Below are 26,123 nucleotides of genomic sequence, written 5' to 3'. Positions count from 1 at the left end.
TTCCTGCGGCAAGGACCCCGTAAGGAGCCTCGCCGCAGCATTCTGCACCCACTGGAGTTTCTGGGTCAGCTTCAATGGCAACCCTGTATAGAGTGAGTTACAATAATCAAGCCTGGAGGTGACCGTCACATCGATCAATGTGGCCAGATCAGGGCGAGAAAGGTAAGGGACCAACTGCTTGATATGTCGGAGATGGAAAAATGCCACCTTTGCTGTGGCTGCAATCTGCGCCTTTATGGAAAGGGAGGTGTCGAAGGTTACACCCAACCTCTTGACAGAAGGCGCTGGCACTAATTGAGCCCCTGCAAGAGATGGGAGTTGCCCCCCAACCCTATGTCGCCCCAACCCAGCCAGGGGACCTCTGTCTTCGAAGGATTTAACTTCAACCGGCTCCCACGCAGCCATCCAGCCACAGCTTCCAAGCATCTGGTCAGTGTGTCTGGGGCCAAGTCATGGCGGCCGCCCATCAACAGATAAAGCTGAGTGTCATCAGCATATTGATGACAACCCAGCCCAAACTGCCAGACAATCTGGGCAAGGGGGCACATAAAGATAAGAGTTGGAAACTGGGGGGGGGGAGCACAGGTTCCCCATTCCGGTGCTAAAGTATGACAGAGTCACCACTTTCCTCTGTGACTACCCAGTGGAAGAGGACCAGGGAAGGATAAATAATTCCAACCCCACTCTTCCTCTCCCATTCATCACCAAGGCAACTGCCCTAGACACATCTTTTCCCAACCTGGCCGTTCCCCCAAACGAAAACTAACCACCCAAAGAAAGCCAAGGAGGAAAAACTACCCCATCTCCAACCAGGAGTTGTGTTCTGGATTTGGGTGGGGAAGGAAACAATGTTCAGCTTTGCTTCACTCGCACTCCCACTTATCTCCTGTGGGGGAAGGCACTGGAAAAGCCATCCTACCCTCAGAACCTCAGAAGAAATATTGCTCTCCCTCATCTTCTTGGCTGTAGCCAATATCAGGGGCAATAAGTAGTGCTACAGGATGTCAATGGCAGAACTTCACCCGTCCCTGTAGAATGAACAATAGCTATTATGTGGAAGATGGTCAGGGTACATTCAAGAACATTAGGATAGGGGGCTGGTAACCCCAACTATTATTAAAGCTTGTTCCTATCTGCACACCTTGAACCTGGATTCATCCCTTGGTGACACTTAAGTGGAACAGAATGTTGGGAACTGGCTTTCATAAATCAGTTTTATAATCCTAGCGTGGTTACTCATTAGCAGCACACTGTCATCATTTTGATAGGTACTTGATGGTGCACCATGGGCCTAGTTTACCGTATTTTTTGCTCTATAAGACTCACTTTTTCCCTCCTAAAAAGTAAGAGGAAATGTGTGTGCGTCTTATGGAGCGAATGCAGGCTGCACAGCTATCCCAGAAGCCAGAACAGCAAGAGGGATCGCTGCACAGCAATCCCTATTGTTGTTCTGTATTCTGAGATTCAGAATATTTTTTTTCTTGTTTTCCTCTTCCAAAAACTAGGTGCATCTCATGGTCTGGTGCGTCTTATAGAGCGAAAAATACGGTATACTGTTGATTATTAAAAGCAAAATGAAGACCTAGAATTGCTGTCTCAATCCAGCCAAGAGCACATGAGATGACTGGATTACAAGCCTGATGAGAAGTTAGCTATTCTGGTTAATGGACGAATTGGAAAGTAATAAACATAAATAATTTCTCTTTAATCTTCCCCACCTCTAAGGTTCAGAGTACAGGCGGAAACATTCACATCCTCCTTCAGTGATACACTACAAGCTAAAGGAGTGTTCATCACATTATTACTCTTCAGACATGCTGTTTAATCTTGTTTCCAGGCAGAGATTTCTCTGAATGACAAACAGACCCATAAATCACACACAGGCAGCATCAGTTTCTGTGCTGATCACTGCCAGTCCAGGAGGCAGACCAGGGACTAGCGAGGGCAGCATAGTCCAAAACTGGAGTAATGAACCATATTTTGGGTTTAAGCTTTGAGGGTAGGGAAAGGAAATCCACTGGGAGTTTAGAATGTTAGAAGGGGAGGTGGAGGCTGAAAAGGGCATAGGATGATAATTGGGTGGCAGTGGGAACTTTGGTCAGTTGACAGGAAATGAGAGAGGGAATTAGCCAGTTAGGAACAGGTTTGGGTTCTAATTACATTCATCCAGATTTCAGTTTACTGTGAATTTGCTTTCATTGTTACTCAAATACTGTGCTGGTAACCCTTTGTGACCAGTAATATCCACACTTGGGAGATTCTGAATACTGACCACAATATCCACAGTATGATTGTGATGCTGAAGTTGCTCACTTGTGTGCCGCTCTTCTCTTATGAACCACGTCCTGTTTAAATCTAACACAACTGAGGATGTAACCCACGCACACTTGTTTGGACCTAAGACCCTATGAACTCAATGGGACTTATTCCTAAGTAAGGAAGCATAGGATTGCTCTGGAAGCCAGCCAAGGGGAAGCTGCTATCTAGATGTCAAAGCTCTTAACAGTGTGTGATCTATTACTGTTTTGCTTGCAGACATTATTAGTGATATGACTGCAATCCCTCTTTGTGAAACATGCTTTTCTCCTGTTTTTATCAAGGTCACCCACGGTAGCATAAAGCCATTCTGTCAGTAATTTTACTACTGCAATTCAAATCCATAAATGTCCAGTAGTGCACCCTTTATTCATACCTGACTTCAGGACGTGAGGGAAATGTACTTTGTCAGTAGCCCCTTCTATGAAGAATACACTTCTAATTAAAGCAACAGGAAAAACCATGGAGAAGAGGAAAAACCTTTGCAGTGTTCCTGAATAAAAACTTGCAGCATTATTCCATAAGCCACGTAGGGCAACTTTGCACCCAATCTTGGGTGGAGTCACTGATTAATATTCCTCCGCTTTGGGATTTGAATGCAGCAGTTCATTGTGAAAAGGGAATGCACTTCCTCTGATGTCTGTCCAAGCATCACGACAGTATTTGAAACTCCCATTGTTCTAGGTGCATTTTGCAACAGGGAATTTCATTAGTGTGAGCAGTTTCTGAGCTCTGGATGCAGTACTGCACCTAAGATCACCCCAGACAGCGATTTAATATAATTTGCTTTACTTGCATTTAGTTAACAAAGCTAAAAACTTTGAAACTGCCAATCTTGCCTAATAGTTGGTAGCTGTTCCGTAATTCTAGGGGTGCCATACGTGGAATTTCTGAAAAGCGGCACTTTGTGCTGGATCTTAATTTCCTTTTTAAAAAACTCAACAACTTACGGGTGTCCTTTTGAAATATGACAACCCTACATAATACTGGCAGTTATCTAAGTGAAATTCATTGACAAATGTAACTGTGTGCTCTTTGCTGTATCAAATTTCCAAATTTAACAAGAGTAGTTAACATGGTCCATGTGCAAGGCCAATGAGATAAGCATTCCTTGAACATGACTGAAAAACCACACACACCCTTTTTCAAACTAGTCAGTTAGCAAAGTGGTACACACTGGAGAAATCAAATCAGTAGCTTGCATGCATGCTCTTAACAATCTTCAGCATCACAGTGGAGTGACTTTGTTGTTACTAAAATCTGCTGTGTATGCAACTATCTTCCTATTGCCAATGCAGGGTGTGGTGTAATTAAAAGGTATGCTTCAGAGATGCAATTATTTGTCACCATGTGCTTAACTCTCAAATTTAAATAAAAGAATTTTAAAGTGATTTACACCTGGTTGAATTATTTGCTACAAGTTTTATGGTTCCATTAATAAATGTAAATTTGTGTGAATCTGTAATAAAGAGGTGTGTAGATACCTGTGCCTGCGATGCACCAAAGGAGAGTTAAGGATTGTTTGAACAGGACTTGGGATACTAGGAAAAGACTGGCAAAGCAACTTTGAGCCCCAGACATGGGTAAAATGCTGAGCCTGACTTAAAGTGGTCAAATGAAAAAAGGAACTGAAAGCCTAATTAGTAGGACTGGGGTGGGACAGAAGTAGGAAAATTCCAGAAAACTCTGAAATATTCAGCAACAAAGCACGTGCATACTTAAAAACTATTTGAATGCTGCCTCTACATTTTATTTGTTCTACATTCAAGCAAGACTTAGACATACTAATAATTTCAAAGACTATGAAAATCCATTTAATCAGTTCTTAAAGAATTGTAATGGTATGATTGGTATTAATACAGGTTTGGTGCTCCTCTGCAACCTAATATTTGCAAGGCAGGATGCTGCTGCTGTCAACAACAAAATTAGGTTGGGTGCAAAACACTTACTTTGTCAGGGGAGGTTCCCCCCCTCTATAGCATATTTAATATCCAACTGTTCAAGGAAACCCAAAGGACAAAACTATCCTTATGTATGCTAAAGAGAGGATTAACTGTGCACACAACTGTGGCATTTGCTCAATGCTAATTTCTAGCTCCCCTAAGTTTTACTGGAGGGAGGGTATTCAATTCTAGCCACTGCTTAGGAGGAGGCTTTCAGTTACTTAGGAATAAACTTGGTAGCTGCCTCCCTGTACATCAGATTAGAAGCAAGGAATGCATAAGCCTTCTGCCTTTCAGTAAAGCACATGAGCCTACTCCTTAAAGAGTCCTTCCAACTTAGCTAAGGATCTGCTATTGGCTACCCTTAGAGGACCTCAGACACCAGGCCTGGATGAGCATCAAATGTTTCGCCAGCCAAATTCAGTGCCTGATAGCATTTCAGGGCTGTTGGGACAATTAGTACTCCAGCTTTCATGTTATTTAAAGTTTGCAGCTCTAAAGGTGGTGAAAATATGAATTTAATGTATCCTACATAAGTATTAGAAACCAGGTAAAACTGTTTCCACTATTTCTGAGGGAACGTATTTTCATTATGAAACAGATGTATTCCTCTTGGAATAAACAAGAGCAGTAGAATTATTGCAGGGTTAAACACCTACTAGATGTAGCTTGGCATCTACACCCATCTAAGTGATACTCCCCCAAACATAAATACTGTACATTATTAAAACATGCAAAATAGCAACGTGATCAAATTTATTTCATGTTTGCAATACAACCGTTGGTTCTGAAGAAGCATGCATTCTCAGATATAGGCTACGACTTGGAAAAGGAACTATGCTTCTTCCAAGATTTTGTTGGCATTCCTGCAAACGTGCTCATATACCCAAATGTGGGACCAGGGCAATCCCAGTCATGGGAAAGAAGCAATTTTCATGCTCTTAAAGCAGGGATGCAGAATTTTAGGCCAAGGGGGCAGATGCAGGCCTCTCTAGAATACCCTCAAGATTCTCCCCAGGCCATACCTGCCACCAGCTCAGTTTAGCCCTCCTTCGGTACTTTTGCCTGGCTGGAAGGTGCCATTAACTGTGAAAACATGGGTGGTGGTGTTTGTGCAGAAACCTCTTTTGAGTTTTGCCCATGGAAGGCAGTCCATGAGGGCATGTGGCACTTGGGATGAGAAAGGTTCCTCAACACTGTTCTTAGGAGGATGAAGAAACGCCCCCAGAATCATGGTATTTGCTGTGGAGCAACTATCACGAACGTGGAGCTCACTCAATGTTGCATTTGTGTGTACAAGAACATGAGATTATGCAGATGAAGCAAAATGATGTTGCACAAGTTGCTAAACCATTTGTTTCTGGCTTGCTTTTATAGTGATCACTATAGAATATAATATAGCCAATAAAAACATAAGCAACTTAAAACTCAGTTCTTCACCAGTTGCTGGCTAAAAGAAAATAGACTGAGAAAAACCACATGAAGATGAATATGCAGGTATAGTGGGAAAGTCATAAAAGTTTGTCATGGGGCAAGTATCTTTCTTTCTTTGACATCACATATGAAAACCTATGGATACTGAAACTGCAAGCTAAGTGGAAAATATGTGCTGTTTTTCAGGTATGCAGAAAGCTAATTCATTCAGAATTCCAGCATTCATTTTATTGTAGTATGCCAGCTCAGTTGTCTACAGGAACTTGAAAATCAGGGCACAAAATATACTGTACAAATTAAGATGCTCACATTCACTGTAATTTTAAGGTTGAAGGAATAATTCATCTGTAGATACTTCAAAATATATAGTGAATGCCAGAAGGCCATTGATGAATAAACAGCAATACATAATGGCTCTTCCTTTTCTCCCGAATGAAGCTAAGTCTAACTGAAGTTATTTGGAAACGAGTGTGACTACTTTCACTCTGACATGTATGGTCCTAGGTACGTTTTACAGAGAAACAAGTCTGAATCTAATAAGGCTTACTTCCAAGTGATCCTAAGATTACAGGCTTAGACATGCAATTAGATAAGCATGATTACAGTATGGAGAACTGTAAGCCTTACTAAAAAGAACTGACAAGAGCAGTGATTTTGACTGATGTTTCAGGGAACCCAAAGAATTCTTGGAATCTCGAAGCATTTCTCAACAAGTTCAGCAAAGCATATTTCTTGAAAGATATCTTAATCTGCATTTCTAATCTTCCTTTTGTGTTATGCTGCAACAGAGCAGTGCTCAAATTATGGGACAGTTGGAAGGAATATTCACATTTTCAGGAACTAGCAAGATCCTGAGGCATGTGAAACCTCCTTTCCACCATCCAAGATAAAGGTGAGCTGAATAGCCCTGATTTGTGGGTTGGGTCTCTGCTCCCTCACTTCCTTCATCATTCCAACCTGGTCTGAAAAAGCTATTGCGTTGTCCTGTTATGTAGATCAGAATTCAGTGCTGGATAAAGGCTCCCATCCAGATTTTTGCTCACAGCGGCAGGCTGCATATACATTATTGTATAAACAAGAGTATCTGCATGACAAGCTGTGGAACAGAAGGAGGGGTGGTCTTACAGGCAAAAATGGGGGGGGGGGCTTGAGAAAAACACGAAATCTAGGGTGTATTCCATTTATGCAGGGCAACCATGAAGCTTAACAGGTGTGTTTGGATTCTCACAGGAACAGACAATACACCCTCCAATGTCCCAGAATCTTCTGTAAGGCAGCAGACAGATCAATACGGAAACTTTTTCTGGAAGGCAGAAAACCACTGAACTATAGCAGTTCTCTTCATCAACCCACAAGGGGATTACACCAGTAGCGCAATACCCCCTTTTTGTTCACCTTAGGTTAAGAGGAGAAAGATGGAACTATACTAGGATTGTGCATCAAATATGGATTGATTTCAAACTGAAAAGGGTGCCTTGGAAGGATTCTGGATTTGTCAGACATGAAGTGGGATTTGTAGGAAGTGGCATGAGTCAAAAGAAGGAATCCCTGAAGTCCTTTAAGACACCTTGGAAATCCAGACTAGGAGATAAGGCAGTCAAAGGCTGCGTAAATCAGGTTTTCCAGCAAGAGGTTGAACAACTATTGCTGTGCATGACTAAAGTGCTACATTTAATAATTACTTCACCTTGATATTGCACAGAAAGCAAAAGTGTTAACCAGCAAGATAATACGTGACAAAATAAACTAAGATGTGAAAAGAGCGCCATTCATTTGTAAGATGTGAAAACCCAGTGGTCCATTACAGTCCTGCTGCAACACTAGGGGAAATGATGCAATATAACAGCGGTTCACATTTTCTGTAGTAATTCCTCATATCCCAGAATATCATTCCCCACCCACCTTATCCCTCCAAGGCTTTTCAGTGCTAGTTTTCCTACAGTAAAAATAAGCTTAAGACAACTCATGGCTTGCAAAAGGGGAAATCCAATGAAAAACTAGCACTATGAGCAACTGCGCAAAGAAATGGTCATTCTGTGATGAGATACGTATAGAACTAGGTGATATGAAGGACTTCACATCACTACCATACTGGCAAACAAAATTGTTTTAAGATGCATGTTTAGGGGGTCAAATACTTGTTAGACATAGCACATAATCCAGTTCTCCATGGATCTCATCAGGGAAGAATGTAAAACAAACGAATTGGTTTGCATTGTGAAGAATACTGTTACTAAATGCATCCTGGGTATATGGTGCTTAGTATATGAGCCATCCCTACAAACGGAACCAAAGCAAGCCAGGTTAGATATAAATGATGCAAGATAATCCCCAATACATGCATACTTTACAGATCTACTTTAGAGAAGAACCACATGGTCTAAAGCTAAGACAAGCTAAGGCTGTGTACACACCATACAGCTAAAGCACCCCCCCAAAAAAAAATCCTGGGAAGTGTAAAGGTAAAGGCACCCCTGCACGTACGGGCCAGTCGTGTCCGACTCTAGGGTTGTGTGCTCATCTCACTTAAGAGGCCGGGAGCCAGCGCTGTCCAGACACTTCCGGGTCACGTGGCCAGTGTGACGAAGCTGCTCTGGCGAGCCAGCACCAGCACAGCACATGGAAATGCCGTTTACCTTCCCGCTATAAAGCGGTACCTATTTATCTACTTGCACTTAGGGGTGCTTTCGAACTGCTAGGTGGGCAGGAGCTGGGACCGAAAGACGGGAGCTCATCCCGCTGCGGGGATTCGAACCGCCAACCATACGATTGGCAAGTCCTAGGCACTGAGGTTTTACCCACAGCGCCACCCGCGTTCCCTGGGAAGTGTAGCTCTGGTAAATTGCAGTTCCCAGGATTCTTTGCTTTAAATGTATGATGTATGGGTCCACAGCCAACTCCCCTTTCTTGGTGACACACAGACCAGTAGTTTCTTCCTACTGTTACACTGTGTGCCTAATTTCTTTTAAAAAAAACACAAAAAACTTGGCACAGCATTTTCCTGACAAATTTCTACCTTAGCGCTAAGGGACTGACATAAACTGTGGAGGGAAAGGAGAAAATAAGGTTTGTTTTTCTTAAGAGAGTCAGTGACTGTACCTCTTTCATTTCATGGCTGTTTATATATGGTGTCCCCCCCTCCTCCGTATGTATCCAGTTGTCAATTGAGGGTAACACTTCATGAGTTGCATCCAATGGTGGAAATGCTTCTGCACACAAACTGGGACACTTGGTTTTCTCTTCGTCCTCCCACTGAGCTGTAGCTGTAGCTCAGTTGTACAGGATCTACCTTCTATGCAGAAGATCCCAGCTGCAATCCCCTGAAAATATTGGGAAACTCCCATCTGAAACCTTTGATAGCAACTGTAAGGAAGCATGGACAGAACAGAGCTAGATACACCAGTGGTTTAACTCTGTATAAGGCAGCTTCCTATACTACTGTATCATATCCTTTTCTGTTCCAGAGGGACCCAAACTACCAGGGCTCATTGAAAATCATGTGCCCTGACTTGCATGAACTTTTCACTCCATCACTGGCAACAGTCCATGGCATCTATAATGTAAGTAGGTTCTAGCCCAAAAATAGTATGTTGTAATAACTATTAGGTTTTTTAGAACCACAAAGACTCTAGGTTGCATTTTTTTTAAAAAAATATTATTGTTGATTACGCAAGTTATTATTATTCCCCCCCCCCCCCGGCAAGATACAAAATAGTTGCATTTGGATACAAACTAAAGAACCTAAATAAGTACATGCAAGAAAATTGAGAATTTCTATACTTAAAAAAGGAAGAAATAGAATAAACAAAACTAGTCATGAGGTGGTCACTGAAATACGGTTGCCTGGGTATGAAGTATCTTAGGGAGTGCAAACAGGAACAATGCTTGCAAACATCACAGTGAGATCTAGATTAAGACTTGCTACTCAACACCTGTGATGAAATTCACTTTTCAGAATGGGAAAGAATGTTATATACAACTGTATATAAGTGTGATGCAAGCCTCCCTACATTTTCATGAAGTTATATCAGCCTCATTTAAGGTATTTTCAGTATCAAGTCCATTTCCCTGAAAACCAGTAAGGATGGAGATTACTGCTGCAAAATTTAGACATTCCAATTGGGCCTAATCTGTCATGCATCATATACTAGTATCACCCAAATGTCTCAAAACTTCAAACCCCAGCTCAAAATCCACATTTTAAATGACCAACCCCTTGGTCTTCATCAGTTTGCCAAGTGCCCTGCAACCAGATGCTGTAATAAAATGTATGCATTACTCTACTTATAGTTATTAATGCCAGAATAGCTTTATTTATACACCTCTCTTCATAAGCAGTCATCATGCATTACAGTACTGAGCAAATGAACTGCAAAGCAGTGGAATTGGGGCGCCAGGATTAAACCCGGTGTCCCTGAAGCCGATAGGAACTTTGTTTTCAGTGGGCCCAGGCTTTCATTGTATCATTCTAGGCACAGAGCTGAGAGGAAAACAAAGTGTTCAGGAATACAGTTTTGATCCAAAATACTTTTATTAAAAAGGAACTCGGAAGGCCTTGCAACCTCAAGAGCACTGCTCAAGCACAACTTTTAAAGCTGTGCTTTCCATAATAGAACAACCACCTTCTTTTTTCCTTTTTCAAAGGGCGGTCCTGCCAAATCAGCTATCTAGCTGTGGAGAGCAACCCAAGGGCTGCGGGTTCAAACATCTGGAACTGCCTTGCCCACGGAGGGGCGGGAAAGAAAAATGTGTCTGTTGCGGGACCCAGGAGATATTTAGCTGGAGGCTGAGAGAGGAGAGTAACCAGGGAAGAAGAGGGAGGCATCGGGACCACCGTCTGCTCTCCACAAAGGGAGGCTGGGTACAGAACGGAAATAAAACACGTGTGTGTGTGTGTGTGTTTCGCACCCTTCGGGTCTACCTCGCCCGCCCCAGGGGCAAAAGCGCCCCCAACACGGCGCTTGGGGAAGGAGGGAGGCAGCAGGCGGCGGGAGCTTCCCTATTTTCCGTAGGGCTGTTAAATAAGCGCGCGCCGCGTGTCTCCCCCCCCCCCCCATCCCTCACGAATGCCAGTTGTAGGTGGGCGATCCGGTTTTAATTTTTTTGCGCGCCTTTGCCAAATAACGACTTAAGGCACCTCACGGGGGAAAAAAAACCCACCACAACGGGGAAGGCCACCTACTAAAACGAAAAGTGTATGGAGGGGGGGAGCTCTCCTGAGGCCCTTTCTCCCCCCCCCCCGGTCTCCCAACGGCAGTAGAGGTCGGGGGGGGGGGTGTCTTATGTTGCCCTCCCCCCACAAGGTGGAAGCGCAGTGGCGGCGGCGGCGGCGGCAGCAGCGGAGCCGTCTTTCCCGCCGCCGCCGCCGCCAGCAGCATTGCCCGGCCGCCTCCATCCGCCATTATTCTTTGTTCGTGGCGGTTGCGGCCGGGTTCGGCAAGGCGGGAACAAGCAGGTCGCGTGAGGGGGGCGATCTGTGGGGAAGAGGGCGAGAGGAGGCCCGCTTCCATTTCGGATTATATGGGGCCGGAGAAGTGAGGGAGAGAAAGAGAGAAACAAAACGAAAAAAAAGAAAGGAGGGCGGCGAAGAAGCGGGCGCCCCTCCCGCGGAGCGAGACCAGGCCTCGCTTCTCTCTCTTTCTCTCTCCCGCCCGAGGGCTCCCCTCCGTCCCACCGACTCCCGCCTGCCGACCCACCCCGCCTCAGCCCCGGCCACTGCTGCCCCTCGGCCGACACCGTGTGCGCGCGCGGGGGGTTGGTTGTGTTTTTTTTCCTCCTCCTCCTCCTCCTGGTTCTTTCCTCTCCTGCTCTCTCTCTTTTTTTCTCTCTCTCTTCCCTTCCTGGCTTTCCTTTGCTTTTCTCCTCTTACCGGCTGCAGGCTGCTCCGTCACTGCTTTCGTTCGCGCCTAGGCTCTCGCCGCAGTTTTATTCTCTCCCCCACGTAACACACCGCGTCAAACTACACCTCCGCCGCGTCACTCACATAACACACACACACGCGCGCGCTCTCTCTCCCAGGCTCTCCCAGCCCCGGCGACAGGCAGGCAGGCGGGCGGGCGGGCGGGCAGCGGCCGACTGAGGGAGAGAGAGGGAGGGAGGGAGGGAGAGAGAGAGGGAGGGGGAAACTCTCAGAGAAAGAGAGAGAGAGAGACAGAGCAAGCGCCGCCGCCGCCGCCGAGCCTGCCTCGGCTCTCCTCGCTCCGTCTCCCCCCCGCTCGCCCCCTCCCGCTCTCAGGCGCACGGAAAGAGCCGAGCCGCCCCTCACGGAAACGCCCGAAGGGGAGGGCGCGGCGGGAAAAGGAACAGCGAAGAGTGTGGGGGAGGAGAATCGCCTCAGAAACGCCTCAGAGGCCCTGCGGAGATAATGGCGGGAAGCGGGTGCTTCAGGCACCGAGAGTACAATAAATTCATTTTCGTTGCTAAAATGTTTTGTTCTTTTTTAAGGTTGTGTGTGTGTGTGTGAATATACTACGCGAAAGGAAGCTGCTAGTGCTTTAGGCGCCCAACGGTCGGGAGGCCAAGCATCCGAATTGTATTACAGTATTATATATTATTACATGACACAACCTTGATGGCAGAAAGTGAGGAGGAATTAAAGAAACTCTTTATGAGGGTGAAAGAGGAGAGCGCAAAAGATGGTCTGAAGCTCAACATCAAAAAAAAGAAGATCATGGCCACTGGTCCCATCACTTCCTGGCAAATAGAAGGGGAAGAAATGGAGGCAGTGAGATTTTACTTCCTTGGGCTCCATGATCACTGCAGATGGTGACAGCAGCCACGAAATTAAAAGACGCCTGCTTCTTGGGAGAAAATGACAAACCTAGACAGCATCTTAAAAAGTAGAGATATCACCTTGCTGACAAAGGTCCGTATAGTAAAACCTATGGTTTCCCCAGTAGCGATGTATGGAAGTGAGAGCTGGACCATGAAGAAGGCTGATTGCCGAAGAATTGATGCTTTTGAATTATGGTGCTGGAGGAGACTCTTGAGAGTCCCATGGACTGCAAGAAGATCCAACCTCTCCATTCTGAAGGAAATCAGCCCTGAGTGCTCACTGGAAGGACAGATCCTGAAGCTGAGGCTCCAATACTTTGGCCACCTCATGAGAAGAGAAGACTCCCTGGAAAAGCCCCTGATGATGGGAAAGATGGAGGGCACAAGAAGAAGGGGACGACAGAGGACAAGATGGTTGGACAGTGTTCTCAAAGCTACTAATATGAGTTTGACCAAACTGCAGGAGGCAGTGGAAGACAGGAGTGCCTGGCGTGCTCTGGTCCAGGGGGTCACGAAGAGTCGGACACGACTAAACAACTAAACAACAACAATTATATATATTTTATATATATATGACCCGGAAAAACTGTCTGCGGACAAACGCCGGCTCCCTCAGCCTGTAAAGCAAGATGAGCGCTGCAACCCCAGAGTTGTCTGCGATTGGACAACTGTCAGGGGTCCTTTACCTTTATATATATATGGGGTTTGTGTGTACCACAGGGCGGCTCGCAAGGGTAAAAGTGCAACACGGAAATGCAAAAAAACCAGACCACGTCCTAAAACAAGCGAAAGCAAACCAATAAATGAAGCAAACCAGTAGCCCCTATTTTTATTTATTAAATTTGATAAAAAGGTAAGAATTGTTTTAGTCAGAAAGGAAATGGGGTGGTGATGAATATACTATGTGGAAGGAGCCAAGGAAATGAATTAAATTCCAGCATCCAGGAGGGACCTAAGGAGCTTGTTCTAGCCAGTTAAGAAAGAAGGTCTGCCGCCAGGAGCATCAGAACAAGGGTTTCTTTTTTCATAGGCGTAGCACATCATAAAAACATCATTCTTAAACATCCTTCATACACCAAGAGAGCTTGCAGGTCATGGGTTGGTAAACCGGTGTATGGCTCCTTACGGCCTTCTGCTCCCTTGCAATTATGGTCTCAATGCCACATTTCTATCGCCTCGCAACTATGCCCAAGCATGCCTGGAGGATGCGGACCATTTGGATCCCTTCCAATTGGGATTCAGGCCTCACCATGGGCCTGAAACTGCCTTGGTCGCGCTGGTTGATGATCTCCGGCGGGCTAGGGACAAAGGTGAGAGCTGTTTCCTAGTTCTGCTGGATCTCTCAGTGGCCTTTGACACCATCAAGCATACCATCCTTCTGGACCGTGTAGAGGGGCTGGGAGCTGGGGGCACTGTCATACAGTGGTTCCGCTCCTTTCTCCTGGGCCGTGTCCAGAAAGTGGTGGGGGGGATGAGTGTTCAGACCCCTGGGCTCTCACTTGTGGGGTGCCTCAGGGTTCCGTCCTCTCCCCCATGCTTTTTAATATCTATATGAAGCTGCTGGGAGAGATCATCAGGGGGTTTGGGCTGGGTGTTCATCAGTATGCGGATGATACCCAGCTCTACCTCTCCTTTAAATCAGAACCAGTGAAGGCGGTGAAGGTCCTATGTGAGTGCCTGGAGGCTGTTGGAGGATGGATGGCTGCTAATAGATTGAGGATGAATCCTGACGACAGAAGTACTGTTTTGGGGGGACAGGGGGCGGGTGGGTGTGGGGGATTCCCTGGTCCTGAATGGGGTAACTGTGCCCCTGAAGGACCAGGTGCGCAGCCTGGGAGTCATTTTGGACTCACAGCTGTCCATGGAGGCACAGGTCAATTCTGTGTCCAGGGCAGCCGTCTACCAGCTCCACCTGGTACGCAGGCTAAGACCCTACCTGCCCACGGACTGTCTTGCCAGAGTGGTGCATGCTCTAGTTATCTCCCGCTTGGACTACTGCAACGCGCTCTACGTGGGGCTACCTTTGAAGGTGACCCGGAAACTGCAATTAATCCAGAATGCGGCTGCTAGACTGGTGACTGGGAGTGGCCGCCGGGACCACATAACAGCGGTTCTGAGAGATCTGCATTGGCTCCCAGTACGTTTCCGAGCACATTTCAAAGCGTTGGTGCTGACCTTTAAAGCCCTAAACGGCCTCAGTCCTGTATACCTGAAGGAGCGTCTCCACCCCCATCGTTCAGCCCGGACATTGAGATCCAGCGCCGAGGGCCTTCTGGCGGTTCCCTCATTGCAAGAAGTAAGGTTACAGGGAACCAGGCAGAGGGCCTTCTCGGTAGTGGCGCCCGCCCTGTGGAACATCCTCCCAGCAGATGTCAAAGCAATAAACAACTATTCTACTTTTAAAAGACAACTGAAGTTCTTTAGGGAAGTTTTTAATGTTTGATGCTGTACTGTTTTTAATATTCAGTTGGAAGCCGCCCAGAGTGGCTGGGGAAACCCAGCCAGATGGGCGGGGTATAAATAATAAAGTATTAGTATTAGTATTAGGCCTTGGGCAGGATGTTGACATGCCTTCCTTTATCTCACTTCCCTCGCTTCTATCTCCCCGGGAGCTTCGAGGATATGTTTCGATTTGCATTCCGATGTTAACTGGAACAACATCCTTTGTACCGCTTTCAGGGTTGGATAGGGTTTCTTGGATATGGCCCAGGGGTTATAAAATAATAGGCACACAGGAACCGCACGTAAAAACTATTCAGCGATGCGTGCTATATTTCTAAACGCTAAATGCCACCAGTATTTGAAACGTAACTAATTCAAAGCATACACCCTGGGTCTCTCATTCTTACATAATCTAGAAGTGAAGCGTCTGTGCTCACACTCAATTCTATAGAGTTTTCGAGGATTTTGCGGCGGGGCAGGGCATATGTCTCGCCGGCTAGTGGTCATTGGCCAGTAGCAACCACCAAGCAAGCAAAAATGTTCCTTGGAGCTCCATCAATGGAGAGCAGGCAGACTGTTGGGTATCAGAAGGAAGTTTTATTAACTGACATAATATTCCATAAGGAAAGCAGAATGGCATTCTCACATCTCACAATCCCTGCAAAGTCTAACTTAAAATATAATGCCAGTCACTGTGAACCTAACTAAAAATAGAAAGCCAATGGATATACAAAAGGATATGCAAAGAGATATAGTTACGAAGAAAATATATACAGGTGGAGCCACCCTCGGTGGGCAGGTGGTTGCCAGGAGACTTAAGGCTTCTCATGTAGTGCCCATTTACCCTAATGTGCCATCCTCTGTGCCTCAATCAAGGCTTTCCCCTCATCTGTTGGATGCAAGTGAATTGATAATGCACTGTTGCTGCAGGAGATGCACAAAGGAGAAGACATGGCTCAAAAAGGCCATGAAAAAAGCCTAAATTACCTTTATTAATGCAAAAGAAAGCAATTGTTATGGAATTTATTTTCTATTATCAGGGGTTAATTTTAAAACTCTGAATTACCTTTTTTAAAAGAAACATTTTTTATTTAATTTGAGTGCTACCGGTTAACAGAGAATAATTTTAAAAGGCAAGCCTGCATAAAATACTATCACCAGATGGCAGTGCATACCAAGATGTGGCATGCTGGACTTTTATATAATCTACAGGGAATTGTGTACAGTTTGTAAAATAATTATTTTGATTAATTATAGCAATACACCACTGTGGTACAACATTGATACAATGAAAACCAGCAATGCCATCAAAACTTGTAAGGTTTATATTTTTATTAAAAGTTTTCAGTGAGGGAGTAATGTGAAAGAATAAAAGAAAAAGAGAAAAAACACACCCAAAATTGAAATTGTGATATGATAAGAGTATATGGGCATACAGGCAATAGAATTATTCCATTAAATGCAACATTATTAACAAGACATTATACTTTTATAAATGGATTCCAAATATTATATTTATCCCTACACAATCTGTGTCTAAAAGCAATCTGTTTCTATGTTACGAAAGTTGTCAAAACTTGAAATCAGAAAGTCCGCATGTCAAATCTATTAGGGTTATAAATGCCTGAATCTATTAAGTTCTTAAATGCCTGAATGTATACTGATAATAGGTTTCTGTCTAATGATCTTTAATATTTTTGTAATTCAAACCAAGCTTGATTACAATTTAATTTATTGTTTCAGTACATGCTATGTTCTGACTAAGCATTCAAATGCCACCATTTTTGTGCATGATCATGCTGCTAATTGTGGGTTGATTTTAGTTTCCCTTTGCCAAACCAAAGCTTGTTCTTGAGCAATCCAATGGCACCAGCACTCCTATCTAACAAGGTGAATGGTAATCCAGAACAGCTATGACTGCCAAGTATGAATTTTCCACAACCAATGTGGATTAAAATTATTTCACCCAGAGAGTTTCATTTCCTATTCTTTTGCAATATAGACTGTAGGGTCTCTTTGACACATGGATCTCTTCTATAGCTACCTGTGAATTTTCCAAAATTGGGTTTCATCCACTTTTTTCCATAATTCAGAAAGCCAACAGCAGCTTCTCCATGGAAGCTTTTATTGGCCCCTGCTTCTGTGTCTTTCAAAACAATCTGTTCTGCAGACAATCAGCAAATGAAAAACCACTATGTGCTGATATCTGCAGATCAAAATGCGATTATACAGACCAGACCAGACCAGACCATCAGTGTCTATTTTTCATAGTTATGGAATGACTACTTTTGCTCTGCAAAAAAAGGGAAAAGGAAACAAGCAGGACAAAATAAGACAAAGATCTGCATGAAATTTGCATATGCTAATTCATACATATCCCTGCAAATGTACGAATAATGCCTCTAATTTAAATAGAACTGTATTGCATTTCACTGCAGTGGGGGAAACTGACTAGGCAATAATAATAATAATAATAATAATAATAATAATAATAATAATAATAATTTATTTGTACCCTGCCCATCTGGCTGGGTTTCCCCAGCCACTCTGGGCGGCTTCCATAAAAACCAGAAATACACTAAAATATCACAGATTAAAAACTTCCCTGAACAGGGCTGCCTTAAGATGTCTTCTGAATGTCAGGTAGTTATTTATCGCTTTGACATCTGATGGGAGGGCGTTCCACAGGGCGGGTGCCACTACCGAGAAGGCCCTCTGCCTGGTTCCCTGTAGCTTTGCTTCTCGTAATGAGGGAACCGCCAGAAGGCCCTCGGCGCTGGACCTCAGCGTCCGGGCAGAACGATGGGGGTGGAGACGCTCCTTCAGGTATACTGGGCCGAGGCCGTTTAGGGCTTTAAAGGTCAACACCAGCACTTTGAATTGTGCTCGGAAACGTACTGGGAGCCAATGTAGGTCTTTCAAGACCGGTGTTATGTGGTCTCGGCGGCCGCCCCCAGTCACCAGTCTAGCTGCCGCATTCTGGATTAGTTGTAGTTTCTGAGTCACCTTCAAAGGTAGCCCCACGTAGAGCGCATTGCAGTAGTCCAAGCGGGAGATAACTAGAGTGCTTGCTCAGTCTGCTATCCAGGTTCATACAACTCATGGGCAACTTCAAGGTCCCTGCTCTCCCTTCTAATGGAATTTTTACCTTTGAATCAGACTTTGACTCAACAGCCTTTTAAATAGAAGATACCTTGAAATAGAGGACTGTTCTCTGCAAAGTAGGACACATGAATCAGCACATGGTCGAGCTGTGATAGCCACCATTTCCCTAACCGTGGGCAAATCTAGAATACTACTAAACATATTTGGCAGAAGGTCCTTGTTTGTACTGCACCAATTTAAGGATGGAGAACAGAATGTCATAGCCAGTTATGAAGGAGACTCTTTAGAAATTTACAAAGGCAGTTGTGTGGACCATGCCTATGTGAATGCTGGGAGAGTATTCATATGTAATTTGGAAAAGTGTGGACTACAGATTACAGGGCAGCAGAAGGATCCCCATTAAAACATATTAAAAAATCAAGTGATCTTGAATATGTTCCTAGACAAACCTTCCCCAACTGTAGCACCCTGCTTGTGGTTAACGCTTACCTGGAATGAAATATTCAACGCAGCAATAGAGAAATTAAAATAATCATTTATTTGTCAGACAAATAAATGATAGGCACAGTGGTATATGATTACCAAAGCTCTGCACCCTCCAGCCCTGATGGCCAGCACTTATATTTCCTCAGCCCAGCCCCCTTGCTCCTCCTTTGCCTGCCTCTGTCCAATCAGCCTGGTTGAAATTCCTATTGGCTGTTTGCTAGAACCAATCATAAAAGATACACCCATTTCCTATTACCTTTTATGGGAGACAAAGAGCTATATTTCCTTCTATCCCTAAATGGCAGACAAGTAGCCATATATCTTACATTTGCCTCGACAAGGCACCTTAATTACCAGATCACCTTTTGCCCCTGTTGCCCCTGCATTCCAAAACAAATGGCTAAAACAAATGGCTCGTGGTATTAAATTCTATCTAAACAGAGATCTTGGGTTCACATTCTCACACACCATCAATGAAATAAGAATGTAACATTTCTTACTTTCTAAATCCTTTGCCTAATTACATTAAGCCAACAAATCTCATACATAACATAGATAGCTTTTTAGAAGAAAAGGCCTTTGCAAAGTAAAAAAGGAACTCAGTAAAAAACAGCTTCAAAAGAAGCCTCTTCAGTTTGCATCCCCCTTTCCCAGCCAGCTGCTTTTCCCATTAGCTCTTCCCAAAATTTATTGCCCTTTAACTCTCTCAGTATACCTTAAACCTTAGGAAAATATGGCTAGAGTCTGATGGGAGGCACATGGTATTATTTTCTGTTAAACAATAAATCTTACTATTTACCAACTCTTAATTAGTGTTTTTGCAGCTTGATTGTATTCTGTAATATGTAGGGTCAGTGTAACATTTGCTCCCAGCCTGTAATTCCCTTTTACAACTTTGAGAAACTTGTCTCCTGCTACTGCTATAAATCGGGGGGGGGGCCCTTGTTCAGGAGAGCAGGAAGATAAACAACTGCCAAAGTACTTAGCCAGCTGGTTTCTGCCTGGCATGAAACATACAAACATTTGCAAATATATCTTTAAGCACATTTTAAAATACAGGCCTTGATCAGATGCCTCACCACCATCTGGCTTTCACATGTTAATTGACAGTAACCTCCATCAGCTCCAGCCAGCATAGCCAATGGCCAGGGGTGATGCAAGTTGTAATCCAACAACATCTAGGGGGCACCAGGTTGGAAAATGCTGTCCTAACACAATGAAACAGAATGCTGTCCTAAAACAATAAAAAAAATGAAACAGGACCTTTCCAGTAGCAGCCCCCCGCTATTGAATTTTCTCCTCTGGAAAGTCCCTCTCTTTTCTTTCCAGTTACATTATCCAGCCAGAAATCATTTATTATTGCTTGTATTTTACCTGACAGCTGCCCTGTTGTTTTCAGATGGTTTTGTGTGTTTTCAGATGGGGCTCATCAACCTATGAAGGTCGTCCATCTAGGAGAAGGAAAACTTTGATCTTAAACCTCTACTGCCTTGTGGGATATCTTCAGGAGAAGGAAAGGCTATGGAGTAAACCAGTGGTAGGCAACCTAAGGCCCGGGCGCCGAATGCATCCCAATCGCCTTCTCAATCTGGCCTGCAGACGGTCATGGAATCTGCGTTTTTTTTTACATGAGGGGGTTTGGACTGGGTGTCCATCAATATGCAGATGATACCCAGCTCTACCTCTCTTTCAAATCAGAACCAGTGAAGGCGGTGAAGGTCCTGTGTGAGTGTCTGGAGGCGGTTGGAGGATGGATGGCGGCTAATGGATTGAGGCTGAATCCTGAGAAGACAGAAGTACTGTTTTTGGGGGACAGGGGGCAGCTGGTGTGGAGGACTCCCTGGTCCTGAATAGGGTAACTGTGCCCCTGAAGGACCAGGTGCGCAGCCTGGGAGTCATTTTGGACTCACAGCTGTCCATGGAGGCACAGTTCAATTCTGTATCCAGGGCAGCTGTCTACCAACTCCACCTGGTACGCAGGCTGAGACCCTACCTGCCCGCGGACTGTCTCGCCAGAGTGGTGCATGCTCTAGTTATCTCCCGCTTGGACTACTGCAATGCGCTCTACTTGGGACTACCTTTGAAGGTGACTCGGAAACTACAACTAATCCAGAATGCGGCAGCCAGACTGGTGACTGGGGGCGACCGCTGAGACCACATAACACCGGTCTTGAAAGACCTACATTGGCTCCCAGTACGTTTCCGAGCACAATTCAAAGTGCTGGTGTTGACCTTTAAAGCCCTAAACGGCCTCGGCCCAGTATACCTGAAGGAGCGTCTCCACCCCCATCGTTCTGCCCAGACGCTGAGGTCCAGCGCCGAGGGCCTTCTGGCGGTTCCCTCATTACGAGAAGCAAAGCTACAGGGAACCAGGCCTTCTCGGTAGTGGCGCCTGCCCTGTGGAATGCCCTCCCATCAGATGTCAAAGCGATAAATAACTACCTGACATTCAGAAGACATCTTAAGGCAGCCCTGTTCAGGGAAGTTTTTAATCTGTGATATTTTAGTGTGTTTTTGGTTTCTATGGAAGCCGCCCAGAGTGGCTGGGGAAACCCAGCCAGGTGGGCGGGGTACAAATAATAAATTATTATTATTATATAGTAGAATGTGTCCTTTTATTTAAAATGCATCTCTGGGTTATTTGTGGGGCATAGGAATTTGTTCTTTTTTTTTCTTTTCAAAATATAGTCCAGCCCACCACATGGTCTGAGGGACGGTGGACCGGCCCATGGCTGAAAAAGGTTGCTGACCCCTGGAGTAAACCGTACACAAATCTGGAGTGGAGTCCCCAAAACAGCTGGATGGGGCCTTGTACGCCTCCTTCTGGCAACTCCTGCAGTCAAGATGGTGCTCAATGTATTGCTCTGCTTTCCTTTGGACCACATCAGCGAGGCCGAGAAGGCAACCTTGTCATCTGGGCAGCCCAGGACCTCCACACACACTGCCCAGCCTTGTGCACCATGGAAGATTACTTCAGTGCTGTTAACACAGCGGTTTGACTTCACCCCCAGAGGCGGACTCCATTGTTTCTCAAGACAGACGGATGCCAACAACAACAGATTGGATTCATTTCTTCTTTTTACCTTTATGATTTTGGTTACTTTGAGCACCTTTTAAAAAGTGGGTTAGATGCAAACGTCAACATCATTTGCGGATGCGTGGGTGAAATCATAGGCCCATTCCGTGTTCAGATTCAACAGTTTGTCAGTGGCGAACTCTGGAGCATTTAACTTGGAGCAAGGAAGTTGAGTTTTAGCACGACAGGCTTCTCTGTGAAAAACCAGAGCGTTGGAAACGCTAACACTTCAAGGTGAGAGAAGGGGGGAAAGCACACCCTCCCACACAGTTAGCAACACTCACGCAAAATTAGTTTCTGGTGTGGACTTCTCAAGCATTTTATTGCCCGGGGAGCTGTAAATACACAATGAACTTGAAACAGAGTAGCCCGAAAATAGAAATAGTACTTTAGCATCCCCCCCCCTTTTAAGTTAATGAACTGCGGCACAGGTCTGCCCCATAACAGTGCTCGGAACATTTATTGTCGCTGGGTGTAATAAATCCTCTTGCCCAAATACAAGCAGGCAAATTGCATGCTCGATTAGTCAGAGGAAATTGGTCGCTTTGCTTAACCCCTGCAGTTTGAAATATGGATCCTGCTGGAGAGGGGAGCAGCTAGAACCAAACAGGAAAAGTCATTTATGGGGAGGGGGAGAGAAAGATCCTGAGATAGCACACCTCAAATTGGCAACATCACTCAGGAGAAAGGTACAGCGCAACAGTGCTCTGTACTTTTATAAGTAGCTGGGGCAGGTGTAGTTCCTTGGGTACCTATTTATCACAGTGTAAGTAGACTATATGTGCATGTTCGTATCGATGCGCTCCCTGTCATTTGCTGTTGCCATTGCTGTGCCCTCCAAGTAGTCTGATTTAGCAAAGGGTTTTTGGAGCCTCATACATTTCACAGAACATGTGACCATTCCATAGCTGTCAAGTGTCTCTTATTTGAAGGGACAGTCCCTTATTCCAGCGCCATGTCCCACTGCTGTCCCTTATTGATGGATGTCCCTTAAATGTCCCTTAAATGATGTCCCTTAAATTTCAAAAGAAGCAGCTCCTCTCCCTCCCTCCCTGCTGGCCAGGGAGGGAGGCAGGCTCCAACTGTGTTGCTTGGTTGCGTTGCTCACCCAATAAGAAGTCTAAGAACGACTGGGGGGTGGAGCTTGCATGCCTTGTGTTTGGCTAGTTAATGCAAGCTGAGGGGTTTTTTGAATGCTGGACGCCATTTTGTTGCATGTGCTGCTGCAAACTTTGCAGTGCAAAGCCAGGCCGGGGAGCCATCTTAAGTTGAGGCTGTATAGGCCTTGTGGTGCATGTGATTCAGATTCTATTCAGTTGAACCTCTGGTTACAAAGTTGGTTGGACAGTGTTCTCGAAGCTACCAGCATGAGTTTGACCAGACTGCAGGAGGACAGGAAGACTGGAGTGCCTGGAACAGGTGAGGCTGCAGGTCCCTTATTTTGGCTGCTGGTCCCTTATTTTCAAGGCTGCTGGTCCCTTATTTTCAAATCTGTAAGTTGACAGCTATGGACCATTCCTACAGCTGACTAAACTCGCTAATTCTTTCTGTATGCTGACGCTGTGTACCCATTATTGGCTTCGAATGCAGCAAGGTCACATACACCCCTCTCCCATGTGCTGCATTCACACAGCATTGTACACATCAGTCCGGTTAAATGCGTTTCCAAGCCACATGCTGCCTGGCAGAGTGGAATCATGGATGCCTTCCATTTTGGGGAGGTAAGGGGGATGCATCAACATGCAGTATTTCTCATGAAACAAGGGGACAGATGTGCATTGTGGCTGTCATATTGTGCACACAGCTTCACAGACCAGTAGCGGGAGCACACTGGATGTATCTAGTTTGGAATATACCATATTTTTCACTCCATAAGACACACCTTTTCCCTCCTAAAAAGTGAGGGGAAATGTGTGTGCGTCTTATGGAGCGAATGCAGGCGGGAGGCTTTGCTCAGCGCTCCCTTTAAAGAGCTGTGTGGAGCATGTGTGTGGCTCTTGCTGGCTTTCCCCCCAGCAGGTAGAAGGGACAGACAGGCTGCCTCCGAGGGATGGAAGGGGCTCCGTGTAAGGGCTCCCTTTCGTACCTCATCCCACCTTGCTGGGAAGCCAGCAGAACAAGAGGCGCTGCACAGCTATCGCTCTTGCTCTGCTGGCTTCTCAGCGAAGCAGGAGGAGGGAGAGACGGGAGCTTGCATGCTCTGCGCAGAATATTTTTTATCTTGCTTTTCCCCTCTAAAAACTAGGTGCATCTTATGGTCAGGTGCATCTTATGGAGCGAAAAATACGTATAAACTTTCCTGAGTCTCTTGCTTTAATTACTCATGTCTCGCATTCCAGCCTAACATACACAAATTGGTACATCCTGTAATCTAAGGGATACTTTGCAATCTACAAAATTCCCACACTGAAGGCATCACAGTCACTGTCAGGGCCAGCCCACCCACGAGGCAAGGTGAGGTGACTTTCTCAGGCGGCAGAATCCACAGGGGCAGCAAATCCTGATGTAGATCTTTATTCCCTCCTTGTTCCTGATGTAGATCTTTACTCACCCTTCTTCCCTGGTGAGGCGGAGGGAATGTCATTTTGTGGTTTGTCTCAGGTGCCAAAATGTTTTGGGCCAGCCCTGGTCACTATATGGAAATTGATAAAAACCCACACATAGATAACTGAGTCTGATTGTGTTTATAATTGGTTTATTTTTTATTATTTCCCCTCTCCGTATCCACAAGATGTGTTGGGATGCTGTGGCAATTTATAGCTCCCCATGCAGCAAAACACCAACCGGTGTGATCAGGAAGTAGCTGATATGATGCTAAAGGCATCCATTTTTATTTCCTGTCAGTTTGATGAATGAGACGGGATAAAAAGGAAAGACAATGGGACTGATCCTCTTTTCACTACAGCAGGAAACAAAGAAAGAAAGTTAGTTAGTTTGATTTCACTAATGGCTTACCACAAGTCATGTATTTATTAGCCGCATTTATACCTCACACTTACTTGGAGTTGCTCAGGAAGACAGGTGTGAATTTGTCCTATTTTATCTTTGCAACAACCAAGTGCATGAAGTATTGAGGGAAAAGTAGGGCAGCCCTTTATGAAATCCACAACCCCAGGCCCTGACTCTCACCCACCCATTTAGTAATGTGGGGTATATGTATTAAACAAACCAAATAACAAGTTGATTTGATGTGCTACCTCTGCAAACCGATAGGAACATGTATAATCAGAGATCAAATCGGTCTGTTTTTAGGAAAAGCATATTTCCTATTTACAACTGAATCGTCTCACAAAAAATGTGTGTGTGTGGAAATGGGGGGAGGGACAGTGCTTGCTGCCTTTTGCCATTCACTTTTGTGCAAAAGGAAGCTGGCAAACTGGAAAAGATTCAGAAGAAAGGTACTATAATGTTTAAAAGGTCATTTATTCACCTGCTGCAGGGATCTTGCGACAAGACAGAACCTTCTGGAAAATGGCAAAGGAGACAATCCTGGAAGTGATGAATATCAAGTTGTCTTCAGGTCCCTTAATATCTTTATGAAATTATTTAGAAATGGTTTATTCTACCCCACTGCAAATTCTGTTGGCTAGGTAAGTGCTAGGAGCCACCTGCCTGTAAGGAATGTAAATCTCACATATTGTTTGTGCATTTCTCACCGATGAATACTAGAGGGCAGACTATGCATGTTGCATAAAGTGGTGTCTAAGGAAATTATTCCAGATATACTCAGCTGAGGCATTGCAGAGACCAATGCAGAGACCAATTTTCTTTTTCAAAAATATTGCCAGGGTTCTGTTAGTAATTTGCCGCGAATATTTTACTTGTTTATTGTCACATCACCTGCTGAACTTTCTCTCTGTTTGTTCTGCAGGTGCAAATTTATGGAAGAATAAATAGAAGGCCACCCAACAACGTTAAATTTGGTACATGGATCCAGAATGAAACTTTAAAGCTCAGGTCTGAGTAAATATAGCAGCCAATCTACTAGAGATGACTGAGGAATTCAGTATTTGTGAATTCTGATATGAATTGACTTGATCAACTCGAAATAATGTGAGGGTTGGAATTTCTAGCATATTCCTCCTAATCGATGCCTTCTTAGAGTAAGCTGTATTGAATTCAGTGAGGCTTACTCCCAGGTAATGGTGGTTAGGATTGCAACCTTAGATACCCACTGGCTTTTGAGCTTCCTGAATGTTCTGGTGCAGTTCTTCTTGGCTCAACATGCATATCAAAATGTGTTTCGAAATGCATATTTTGAGAGGAAAATACATTTTATAAAGCATAATTTTAAAAAATAAATCTATAGAAATAAGTATTTTAAAAACGTCAGGTACTAAAGGATAGAAAACATGCAGAATTTTTTAACAACACATTGGTATTAATTTATTGTGCAAAATATAGAAAAGTAATGGAAGCATACACGAGCATTTGGACTGTGTGGTGATGTATAAGAACTGGTTTCGCAAAGTTCACATGGCACCATATTCTCCAGTCCAGAACAAGTTCCCCCACGCAGCTTCACCTACCTTACAAGATTGTTGGGG

At 44.7% G+C, this 26,123-nt stretch overlaps 2 protein-coding genes across 11 annotated transcripts in view; one reads left to right on the top strand and one right to left on the bottom strand.

Annotated features, from left to right (window-relative positions):
- The window catches only part of CREB1 (cAMP responsive element binding protein 1), a 33,553-nt gene extending 21,619 nt beyond the window's left edge, over window positions 1–11,934 (bottom strand). For 2 of the 9 annotated variants that reach the window (XM_083713746.1, XM_083713751.1), the window contains exon 1: window positions 11,563–11,934. The gene's annotated coding sequence lies outside the window, so the exon portion shown is untranslated. The remainder of the gene's footprint in view (window positions 1–11,562) is intronic. The other 7 variants (XM_083713752.1, XM_083713747.1, XM_083713754.1 and 4 more) reach the window with 7 other exon arrangements.
- The window catches only part of PLEKHM3 (pleckstrin homology domain containing M3), a 798,157-nt gene that overhangs the window by 199,293 nt on the left and 572,741 nt on the right, over window positions 1–26,123 (top strand). The window lies entirely within an intron of this gene.

The sequence above is a fragment of the Podarcis gaigeae genome, assembly GCF_964106915.1.
Source record: "Podarcis gaigeae genome assembly, chromosome: 1".
NCBI lineage: Eukaryota > Metazoa > Chordata > Lepidosauria > Squamata > Lacertidae > Podarcis > Podarcis gaigeae.
This window is presented reverse-complemented; position numbering and strand designations above follow the sequence as displayed.